At 47.3% G+C, this 12395-nt stretch overlaps 1 protein-coding gene across 2 annotated transcripts in view; it reads right to left on the bottom strand.

The window, feature by feature from the left end:
- The window catches only part of HCK (HCK proto-oncogene, Src family tyrosine kinase), a 46922-nt gene extending 36441 nt beyond the window's left edge, over positions 1-10481 (bottom strand). The window contains exon 1 of one of the 2 annotated variants that reach the window (XM_070801477.1): positions 10176-10481. The gene's annotated coding sequence lies outside the window, so the exon portion shown is untranslated. The remainder of the gene's footprint in view (positions 1-10175) is intronic. The other variant, XM_019972232.2, reaches the window with a different exon arrangement.
- Between the last annotated feature and the right edge of the window lie 1914 nt (positions 10482-12395).

Below are 12395 nucleotides of genomic sequence, written 5' to 3'. Positions count from 1 at the left end.
TCTACCTCAGGGCCATTGCACAGGCTGCTTTCTGGAACATTCATCACCCAGAAAGCCTCTTTCTCTTCACCCAGGTCTTCTTGCAGATCTCACTTTCTCAGCAGGGGCTTCTCTTATCACCCTGGCTAAGACAGAAGCACTGTCCCCAACTCCTATCACTTTCTGGCCCCTTCCCAGCTATATTCTTCATGGCTTTAGCCACCACCTAATATGATGACCACAAGGATGAGCCTCTCAGATTTCCAAAGGCAGAGAGCAGAATTGACCAGTGGCCCCAGCTGTCATGCTGTGAAGAACATCACTGTTTCCTTGGGCTGCTCCCACCCAGTGACTGAGAGTGGCAGACGTACCAAGGCAGGACCATGCCAGGGGGACCTCTGATGGAACCTCCTTGGCAGCCTTGCCAACCTTCCTTAGAACTGCCCTGCAGTTTAAGACATTTCTACCTTCCTTTCCTTGCTTCTTCCCTTCCTTCCTCTCTCCTTTCATTTGGAGTCAGACATGCCTTGCTAGGTATTCATGTATGGATGTGAGAGCTGGACCATAAAGAAGGCAAGCCCCGTTGGAGAAGACTCCTGAGAATCCCTTGGACAGCAAGGAGATCAAACCAGTCAATCCTAAAGAAAATCAACACTGAATATTCATTGGAAGGACTGATGCTGAAGCTGAAGCTCCAATACTTTGGCCACCTGATGTGAAGAACTGACTCATTGGAAAAGACCCTGATGCTGGGAAAGATTGAAGGCAAAAGGAGAAGGGGACAACAGAGGATGAGATGGTTGGATGGCATCACCGACTCAATGGACATGACTTTGAGCAAGCTCCAGGTGATAGTGAAGGACAGGGAGGCCTGGCGTGCTGCAGTCCATGGGGTCACAAAGAGTCAGACACGACCGAGTGACTGAACAACAGTGCCTTACTATCTTATCTGATGCCTCTCGTAACCTCTCCTAGCTGCTTCTACAGGCATTCCCTCTAATCAGTTTCTGAGAGTCACCTTCTCCAAGGACCTGACTAACTGAATGAAATGCCTTTAGCTGCCAGGGTGCCCTAGATTTCTCCTTTTAAACAATAGTCACAAATGTGTGTTTAAACTGAGAAGGACTGTCCATGATTGTTTATCTTTGCTTGGAGATAAACAGTCTTTCCTTGATTGGAGCTGAATGAAGGTGACCCCCTTCCAAAAGGACGTGGTGGCCAGTTCGCCCAAGGGACAATTTTTTCACTTCAACCTCCCACCGTGCTCCAAGGTCAGCTGCCCCTAAATCTGACCCCCTCAAGTGGAAACTTCAAAGTTTCCATCGTGTGCTCTGACCCTTTTACACTTTCTTTTTTATTGTTGACAGAGCCAGTTCTTTTCTGTTTTGGAGGGTATGCATTTTTGTTTTTAAAATTACCTTTCATCACCTAGTAAAACACTACATTGTCCTTGTTAAAAATGAAAACAATAAAGCTAAATCTAAGGCACATTTGGAATAAGGCCAGTAAGATACCCTTTCCAGGCCCTCCATGGCCACCCCTCCATTCACCACCCCCTCCCAGATAGCCTCTTCTTGTACATTTGCATATTATATTAAAGCAGATATGTCAGTGCCCCGCCCCTTGGCCAGCTGTTCACCCTTCTGAACACTCGCTGGACGTCCAACTGCCAGGACCTGCATCTCTTCATCTAGGAGATTTCTCTGTAGTCCTTGGCGCCTCCTCTGCCCACGAGCCTGGTAAGTGGAAGTGCTAGAGGATTGTCAGCCCGAGGGAGCCGATCTCATCCCCATCAGCTGTGACTGACAGGATCAGGCAGATAAGTATCCCAGTTCCTCTGCCTTTTGAGCTGGCTTAGCGGCTCCGAGCACTCCCAGTAGAACTGAGCTCCAGGTGCCAACAACGGGATTGACTTGATCACATCTTTATTGTCTGCTGACCTGGGTTCGATCCCTGGGTTGGGAAGATCTCCTGGAGAAGGGAAAGGCTACCCACTCCAGTATTCTGGCCTGGAGAATTCCATGAACTGTATACATGGGGTTGCAAAGAGTGGAACAGGACTGACGACTTTCACTTTCACTTCTCTTCTCTGTCTTGCTTCCCCACTCTCCTACAGGGTTTTCTGGGATCGAATCCCAAATAAACTAAATAGACATTTGACATGTCTTCTAGGGTCCGCTTCTGGGGAAACTCAGACTGACACATATACACTCATAGAAAATATGGAGTATCACTTTTTTGTGTGTGATAACATAAAAGGAATACTGTTTTGCATGAATTGTGAGGCAGTAGTCATCTTATCCTCATTTTTTAGATGAGGAAATTGAGACTCAGGGAGTGAAAGAATTTGGTGCGTCACAACTTGTATGAAGCAATGTTGGCACTCACACTCAGGCCTCCCATGCTCGGTCTGCATGCGTGTGTGCTGAGTAGCTTTGGTCATGACCGACTCTTTGCAACGCTATACGACTGTAGCCCACCAGGCTCCTCTGCCCATAGGATTCTCCAGGCAAGAATACTGGAGTGGGTGGCCATTTTCTTCTACAGTGCTCTGTCTATGGTTCTTCATTTCTCTGGCAGAGTAGAGGGAGGGTCTTCTATTCTTTTGGCTGCACCTAAGTCTCCTGGACCAAAGGATTTCATGGTGATGGTGGGAGCTCAGGTAGGTGTCGTAGGTCAGGATGAGGACTGTCACAAGGCCCAGTGCAGGGCAGGGCCACCCAGAGGGTGCAGCCTGTGTGGCCACAGCCACTGGCCAAGAACAGGACACATTTTACATTCAAGCAAGGGTTTCTTCTCTGTCATTACCCATGCCTCTGGAATTACACACTAAAACTCCCAGTCCTGGGGTGGAGGAAACTGGAGAAATGGCATGGGGTATCAAAGCGCTGCAGTGGGGGTGGCTTAGAAAGACAGGCTAAGAGATTGTACCATTAACTTACTCTGTAACTCTGGGAAAGTTACTTACCCTCTCTGGGCCTGACATTTCTTTTCTATAAAAAGGGAGGCCTTGTCATGATTTTAGGACTGGATTTGAAAACTCAAATAAGCTATAGGGGCCCACAGGGCTATCCACATGGGGCAGGTAGTCCAGGCAAGGGTGCTGCAAACTGGACAGTTTGGGGGCAGTCTACAGGGCAACCCCACTCAGCATCACCCACATGAGTGAAGAGCAGCAGAGCACAGGAGACCAAGGTTCTAGTCCCAGCTCTTTCAGTGGTTCAAGAAAAGACAGAAATTCACATTTCTATGAGCTCTCTTGACTTTAAATATTAGCGCATATTTAAGAAGAATCATTGTGTGAGGCCAGAGAAGGCAATGGCACCCCATTCCAGTACTCTTGCCTGGAAAATCCAATGGATGGAGGAGCCTGGTAGGCTGCAGTCCATGGGGTCGTTACAAGTCACACACATCTGAGCGACTTCACGTTCACTTTTCACTTTCACGCATTGGAGAAGGAAATGGCAACCCACTCCACTGTTCTTGCCTGGAGAATCCCAGGGACGGGGGAGCCTGGTGGGCTGCCATCTATGGGGTCACACAGATTTGGACACGACTGAAGTGACTTAGCAGCAGCATTGTGTGAGGCCAACTGAAACACACATATTTGCTGAAATATCTCAGGCAAAGGAGGGGAGAGAGTGTTCAACACCCCTCAATTCTGTATTTTTGAGGCCCTACTATGTCTCATTCCTACTGGAATGCAAAAGTAGGAAGTCAAGAAACACCTGGAATAACAGGCAAATTTGGCCTTGGAATACGGAATGAAGCAGGGCAAAGACTAATAGAGTTTTGTCAAGAGAACGCACTGGTCATAGCAAACACCCTCTTCCAACAACACAAGAAAAGACTCTACACGTGGACATCACCAGATGGTCAACACCGAAATTAGATTGATTATATTCTTTGCAGCCAAAGATGGAGAAGCTCTATACAGTCAGGAAAAATAAGACCAGGAGCTGACTGTGGCTCAGATCATGAACTCCTTATTGCCAAATTCAGACTTAAATTGAAGAAAGTAGGGAAAACCACTAGACCATTCAGGTATGACTTAAATCAAATCCCTTATGATTATACAGTGGAAGTGAGAAATAGGTTTAGGGGACTAGATCTGATAGAGTGCCTGATGAACTATGGACAGAGGTTCATGACATTGTACAGGAGACAGGGATCAAGACCATCCCCATGGAAAAGAAATGCAAAAAAGCAGAATGGCTGTCTGGGGAGGCCTTACAAATAGCTGTGAAAAGAAGAGAAGCGAAAAGCAAAGGAGAAAAGGAAAGATATTCCCATTTGAATCCAGAGTTCCAAAGAATAGCCAGAAGAGATAAGAAAGCCTTCCTCAGTGATCAATGAAAAGAAATAGAGGAAAACAACAGAATGGGAAAGACTAGAGATCTCTTCAAGAAAATCAGAGATACCAAGGGAACACTTCATACAAAGATGGGCTCAATAAAGGACAGAAATGGTATGGACCTAACAGAAGCAGAAGATATTAAGAAGAGATGGCAAGAATAAACAGAATAACTGAACAAAAAAGATCTTCATGACCCAGATAATCACAATGGTGTGATCACTCACCTAGAGCCAGACATCCTGGAATGTGAAGTCAAGTGAGCCTTAGAAAGCATCACTATGAACAAAGCTAGTGGAGGTGATGGAATTCCAGTTGAGCTATTTCAAATCCTGAAAGATGATGCTATGAAAGTGCTGCACTCAATATGCCAGCAAATTTGGAAAACTCAGCAGTGGCCACAGGACTGGAAAAAGTCAGTTTTCATTCCAATCCCAAAGAAAGGCAATGCCAAAGAATGCTCAAACTACTGCACAATTGCACTCATCTCACACGCTAGTAAAGTAATGCTCAAAATTTTCCAAGCCAGGCTTCAGCAATACATGAACTGTGAACTTCCAGATGTTCAAGTTTTAGGAAAGGCAGAGGAACCAGAGATCAAATTGCCAACATCTGCTGGATCATCAAAAAAGCAAGAAAGTTCCAGAAAAACATTTATTTCTGCTTTATTGACTATGCCAAAGCCTTTGACTGTGTGGATTACAATAAACTGTGGAAAATTCTGAAAGAGATGGGAATGCCAGACTGCCTGACCTGCCTCTTGAGAGACCTATATGCAGGTCAGGAAGCAACAGTTAGAACTGGACATGGAACAACAGACTGGTTCCAAATAGGAAAAGGAGTACGTCAAGGCTGTATATTGTCACCCTGCTTATTTAACTTATATGCAGAGTACATCATGAGAAACGCTGGACTGGAAGAAGCACAAGCTGGAATCAAGATTGCCGGGAGAAATATCAATAACCTCAGATATGCAGATGACACCACCCTTATGGCAGAAAGGGAAGAGGAACTAAAAAGCCTCCTGATGAAAGTGAAAGTGGAGAGTGAAAAAGTTGGCTTAAAGCTCAACATTCAGAAAATGAAGATCATGGCATCTGGTCCCATCACTTCATGGGAAATAGATGGGGAAACAGTGGAAATAATGTCAAACTTTATTTTGGGGGGCTCCAAAATCACTGCAGATGGTGATTGCAGCCATGAAATTAAAAGACACTTACTCCTTGGAAGGAAAGTTATGACCAACCTAGATAGCATATTGAAAAGCAGAGATATTACTTTGCCAACAAAGGTCCGTCTAGTCAAGGCTATGGTTTTTCCAGTGGTCATGTATGGATGTGAGAGTTGGACTGTGAAGAAAGCTGAGTGCTGTAGAATTGATGCTTTTGAACTGTGGTGCTGGAGAAGACTCTTGAGAGTCCCTTGGACTGCAAGGAGATCCAACCAGTCCATCCTAAAGGAGACCAGTCCTGGGTGTTCATTGAAAGGACTGATGCTGAGGCTGAAACTCCAATACTTTGGCCACCTCATGCGAAGAGTTGACTCACTGGAAAAGACTCTGATGCTGGGAGGGATTGGGGGCAGGAGGAGAAGGGGACGACAGAGGATGAGATGGCTGGATGGCATCACCGACTCGATGGACATGAGTTTGGGTAAACTCTGGGGGTTGGTGATGGACAGGGAGGCCTGGTGTGCTGCAATTCATGAGGTTGCAAAGAGTTGGACACGACTGAGCGACTGAACTGAACTGAACTATGTCTCAGGTGCCAGGAGTTAGAGATACAGTAGTTTTGGAGACAGACATGTCTGTGCCCTCATGGGACTTACATTCTAAAAGAGTTTAAAGTTCAAGCCCTGACCAGTCCTCCGAATGCAGACAACTCTCTCCTCACCCTCTGGGGTAAGAGGCCCCCAGAGAGCAGCCTGGTTGAGGTGAGATTGAGACTCATGCTTAATGAATGATGGTTTTAATAATAATTTTTGATAAGGAAAATAGCAAGTGTTGACCATAGGGTGGAGAAACTGGAACTCTTGTACATTGCTGGTGGGAATGTAAAGTAGTGGAATATAATTTGGTGATTCTTCAAAAGTTAAACATGGAGTTACTATATGACCCAGAAATTCTACTCCTAAGTATATACCCAAGGGAACTGAAAACAGGTGCTCAAATACATGTACATGCATGCCCATAGCATTGCCATTCACAGTAGTCAAAAGGTGGAAACAACCTAAATTTCCATCTACAGATGAGTGGATAAACAAATCATAGAATATACATACAATGAAATACTATTCAGCCATAAAAGGAATTAAATGTGTTAGTATTTAATGTGGATGAACCTTGAAAGAAGCCAGTCACAAAAGGTCACATATTATGTAATTCCATTTTTATGAAACATCTAGAATACATTAATCCATTGATACAAAATGCAGGTTGGTGGCTGCCAAGGGCTGAGGGGTGGGAGGAAGGGGAATAACTGACCATGGCGTTTCCTTCTGGGATGAAGAAAATGTTTTAGAACTACACAGAGGTGCTGATCACACAACCTGTGAACGTACTGAATGCCCCACTGCATTGTTCACTTAAAAATGGTTCATTTTATAACGTTATATGAATTTCACCTAAAAAAAGTTTTAGAAATTGAAGACTATGGACTTCATAGTGGTTAAAACTTCACTTTCCAATGCAGGGGGTGCAGGTTTGGGAAGCTAAGATCCACATGCCTCGCTGCCAAAAAAACCAAAACACAAAACAGAAGCAATAGTGTAACAAGTTTAATAAAGAATTTTAAAATGGCCCACATCAAAATATTTTTTTAAAAATTGCAAGCTACCTAAAAGTGCTTTGCTAGGATGGTTAAAACAAATTATAGTGTCTCCAAACAGTGGACCATTACTCAGTCATTAAAAATTTGAGGATGTTTTAATGACATGGAAAAATGCTTGCAATGTAACACTGAGCAAATAAGTGGGATAAAAATTGTATATGTAGCATTTTATTAATTATGTTAAATAAAACGTGCACAGAAAAGAAGACAATAAAAATAAACTAAAACATTTGCTACCCAAACATTTTTTTAAAGAATTCATGCTTCTGGGAATTTCCTGGCTATCCGTTGATTAGGGCTCTGCGCTTTCACTGTTGAGGGCCCAGGTTCAATACCTGGCTGGGGGACTAAGATTGCTCAAGCTGTGAGGGGAGGCAAAAAGAAAACCAAAAAAACTGAAAAGCAAAACAAAACAAAAAAAGGTGCCTGCTCCTATTGTTGGAGCATATACTAAATGTCAGGCGCAGTGAATAAGGCGGAGGAGAATCTTTGCCCTCCTGCAGCTGAGAACAGGTGACAGGGGCCCTGGATCTAGAGGGAGCTGGAAGGTCAGCAGAGCCGATTCTTTCTTGTCTCTTCTCTGCCCCAGACCCCCTGGGTGACATTTCCACGCCTCAGTCCTCCTCATACACAAAAGCTGCCCCTTGGGAGAGCCACTCAGCCTCTCGGTGTTTCCCCCTAGAAACACCTGTACGTGAGCCCAAGACCACACGTCCAGGCTGGCCCCAGCAGTGCTGTTTGTTGTCATGAAGCCCAGGATCAACCTGAATGTTCAACATCGGGGGGAATGAGAAGTAGGGCAGGACGGTACCCTCCTGGAATCCTCCACTTAGAATAAAGTAGAGCTCTGTATCTTATTCTGGCTAGATTCTGACAACTTAATGATAACAAGGCAGGGAAAATGAAACTGCCGCAGAATCTCACAGTTAGACAGCATTTATGTAGATCTTTAAAACACGAAAGACAATTTTATGTATTGTTTATGTACCCACATATATATGTAATGCATTTTTAAAGGCACAGACAGGAAGAGCTACAATTCATGATAGAGATTGTCTCTGGAGAGGGAGAGAAACAAAACTAAGATGGATATCGGGTAGGGAGGCTTCAATGTTATCTGTTACTTTTAGTAATTTTATTTTTCAAAAAATCTGAAACAAACGTGACAAAATGCAAACATTTGTTAATTCTGGGTGCTGGGTTCCTGGGATATTTAGTATATTACTCTCTTCACTTTTCTGTATTTAACGCCTCCCCCCCAAAAAAAGGATAGTGCAGAGAAAGCAATGATGAGAACTGATATCTTTTGAGGCCTTTCTCTGTGCTGGCCAAAGTGGTTCTCAAAGTGTGGCCCTTGAACCAGCAGCAACAGCATCATCTGGGAATAAAAATTCTTTAGGTCCTGTGCCAGATCTATTGAATCACAAACTCTGGGGTCAAGACCCAAAAATCTGTGTTTCAACAAGCTTTCCAGGTGATTCTTATGTACTGTTTAAGTTTGAGAACCACCAGGCTAGACTGTAATAGCTATAGTGAAAGTGAAGTCGCTCAGTCGTGTCCGACCCTCAGCGACCCCATGGACTGCAGCCTTCCAGGCTCCTCTGTCCATGGGATTTTCCAGGCAAGAGTACTGGAGTGGGGTGCCATTGCCTTCTCCGTGTAATAGCTATGACAGTTGTTAATGGATATTAAGCAGTTAGACCTGTTAGGCAATAAGCAGTTAGACCTGTCAGTAACTCAATCTAATCTTCAAAGCAACCCTATGGGGACTTCCCTGGTGGTCCAATGGCTAAGACTCTGAGCTCCCGATGCATGGGGCATGGGTTTGATCCTTGGTCAGGGAACTAGATCCCACATGCTGCAACTAAGACCCAGCGCGGTCAAATAAATAAATAAATACATTTTTAAAAAGATCCTCTGAAGTAGCCATTATTTCAAATATCCCCATTCTACAGTTGTGGAAACGGAGGCACAGAATGGCCACATCCTCTGTCCAAGGTCCAACAGGCAGGTTGGCCACCCAAAACCCCTTACTCAGCCACTGCACTAAAGTGTCACTTGAGTGCATGCTCAGTCGCTTCAGTTGTGTCCGGCTCTGTGCAACCCAGTGGACTATAGCCTGCCAGGCCCCTCTGTCCATGTGATTCTCCAGGCAAAAATACTGGAGGGGGTTGCCATGCCCTCCTCCACCCTCCTCCAGGGATCTTCCTGATCCAGGGAGCAAACCCAGGTCTCACATCTCCAGCACTGGCAGGCGGTTCTTTACCACTAGCGCCACCTGGGAGACCCAAACTCAGTCACATGACCTCCAATATACTCTCTCACCACAGTCTGGGAAGACAGACCTAAGAGCCCTCTTTGACAGATGAGGCAATTGGAATTTAAAGAGGGAGAGTGAGTGACTTGTCCAAGGTCTCACAGGAGGAAAATGAGGGGCCAGGCATCCTCCTGTAGTCTGTCCAGGAGGTTTCAGGGTCCGACCTAGACCGCCTGGGGATCAGGGCGCAGCTGGGAGGAGGAGGGAACCCAGCGAGCGAACCGACCCAGCTGCAACCTTGCCTGGGTGTGGCTCGCGCTGTCACGCCTACGGCCAGCTGTCCCCTTCCCCACCATGGCTGCCAAGCCGCCGTGACTGTGACCGTCACCCAGCCCCATCAGGAACCGTAAGGGCTTTTCCCCTCTCGGGCTCCTTGAAGCTCCCCCCCACCCCCTTTTTTTTGTCTCTTGAAGAAGAGGAACCTGGATGGCCCAGGGAAGTGGCGGCTCAGGCAGAAAGTCACCCTCCGCGTTCCCAGGTTTGCAGCCGGGCCATTCGGCTGTTCATGCGGACATCCTTCCCCGCGGGTCGGTCCCCGCATCCCGCCGCCTGTCCGCCGCTCCCTCGACGGTCCCTTTCCGCTGCGCCCCAGCCTACGCGGCTCACCACCCTGGGTGCCCTCAGCAGCCCGAAGACCCGACCGTCAGGCCGAGTTAGAGGGCCGGTGTCCCCTGACCCCCGGATCCGAAGCACTCACCTGGGCGCCCGCTCCTCTTCCGGCGGGCAGCCCGGATCCTCGCAGCTCGAGCGCCCCCCCAGCTCGGCAGCCCCCGGAGTCCCGGGGCGCTCGAGAGCTAGGGGAAAATGGATTGACTTTCAAGAGGAGGCTGGGGATGCGCTCCGAGGGGCTTCGGTGCCGTGCGTCTTTAGGGGAGGGAGCCCTCTGGCGCTGGACTGTCCGCGTCCCCTTCCACTCGCCCCTAGGCCTCGGCGGTGCGTCCCCGCCGGAACCAGGGACTCGGTGGCGCCCACAGACCATCTGGGCGCCTTAGCCGCGCCCGGGGCGATGCTAACCCCGCCCCCAAGTGTCCTAAACCCGCCCCGGAGATTCTGACCCCACCCCAGGGACTCCAATCTCTGTCCCCACCTACCAAGATCCTAATCCCGCTGCCTAAAGATTTTTTTAAACACCGCCCATCCAAGGTTTCTAACTCTGCCTCCAAGAATCCTTACCTCGTCCCCGAAGGGCAACCCGCCCCTAAGAATTTTAACCGGTCCTTCCAAGGTCCTAATCCCCAAATAAACTAACACCTCCTCCAATGTATTCTAATCCCGCCTTCCAGTGCCCTAACCCTGTCCCAAACGATTCTAAACCCCACCCTCCCGAGAACCCCAGCACCCCATCTTCTCCTCCTGAGATCTTAATTCTGCCCCAAAGGATTTTGAATCTCACCTAGGAAGGAATTTTAACCTCACCTACCAGAGGTTTCTAATTCTGCCCCCAGGATTTTAATCCAGCAAGTGAAGGATCCTAGTCTCTTTCATAAAAAGATTCTAACCCAGCCCTCAAGATTTGTTACCCTAATCCTAGGGATTCTATTCTAATCTCACTCCTGGGTGATCCCAACCTGTTCACATAGGATTTTAATCCACCTCTCCCCTCAGGATTCTAATCCAGCCCATTCAGAGATTCAACGCCCGCTTTCCAGGTTTCTGATCCCACAAGTCAAAGGATTCTAAACCGGTTTGGGAGGATCCTAAGCCTACCTTCTCGTTCTCCCAGGATTCTCCCCCTCCTCCCCCAAGCATTCCCATCCATTTCCCCACCATTCTAGTCGCCTCCTTCTAGCCCAGTCCCCTCCCGAGCACTGTGTCCCAAGCCTGCCCGGCCCTTCTGTGGTCTGCGGTTTCCATTCCTCAGGCCCTGGCTATTCAAACTCCATGCAAAGTTTTTGCCCGCAGGAACCAGCCTGACTCACTCCTGGCCGGTTTCCCGGTAGCTCAGAGGAGCTTGAAAATTGAGGGGGTAGTAAATAGCGCTGGAGGGTACAGTTTGAGGCCGCAGATGAATGAGAGGTGCCCAGGGCCAGACAAGGGCAGAGCCCATCTCCTCCTGGAAATGGACTGTCACCCTAAATCCTGCTGAACACACCTCCAAAAATGTACAGAAACACTACAGTGTCTCTGTAGCCCCACCCACTCCCACCATATCCCATTCACTGGTTCATTCACTATGCTGGGGCTGAGCTACATAGAACTTTTCAACCTCAGCACCATTGATTGACATTTGTGTGCCTGCTCAGCCGCTCATTCATGTTCGACTCTTTGCGATCCCATAGACTGTAATCCTGCCAGACTCCTCTGTCCGTGGGATTATCCAGGCAAGAATACTGGGGTGGGTTGCCATTTCCTCCTCCAGATCTTCCGCACCCAGGGGTGGAACCGGCAGATGGATTTTTTACCACGGAGCCACCTGGGCAGCCCCACTATTGACATTTAGTTCCTGAAATTCTTTGTTGTCGGGATCTGTTCTGTGCATAGCAGGGGTTTGAACAGAATTCCCCGATGTCATCCACTCGATGCCAGTAGCAGCCCCATTCCTCAGCTGTGATAGCCAAAAATGTTTCCAGACATGATCAAAGGTCCCCTGTGGCGGGGACAGGGGATGGCAGGTGGTGATGGAGGGGGACAGAACCATGAATAAGAAAAAGAATGACCCTGCTCTTATGTGTTTGGTTTATGTGCTTAAATACATGTATGCCTTTTAAAAAGCAGATATTGTTTTAACTGTGTGTTTAATTTTCTTGGATAGCACCTCAATTTTGTACTTTTTTTTTCAGTCCATCACTAGATACTGTTTATATCTAGCCATGTTCTGAAGGTCATTGTCTATATTCCCCACAGTCTATTTATCCATTCCGCTAGTCACAGACACCCAGATGGCACACAGCTTCACCCTACCATAAGCAGTGCCACT

Source organism: Bos indicus, chromosome 13 (genome assembly GCF_029378745.1).
Source record: "Bos indicus isolate NIAB-ARS_2022 breed Sahiwal x Tharparkar chromosome 13, NIAB-ARS_B.indTharparkar_mat_pri_1.0, whole genome shotgun sequence".
Taxonomy (NCBI): Eukaryota; Metazoa; Chordata; class Mammalia; order Artiodactyla; family Bovidae; genus Bos; species Bos indicus.
This window is presented reverse-complemented; position numbering and strand designations above follow the sequence as displayed.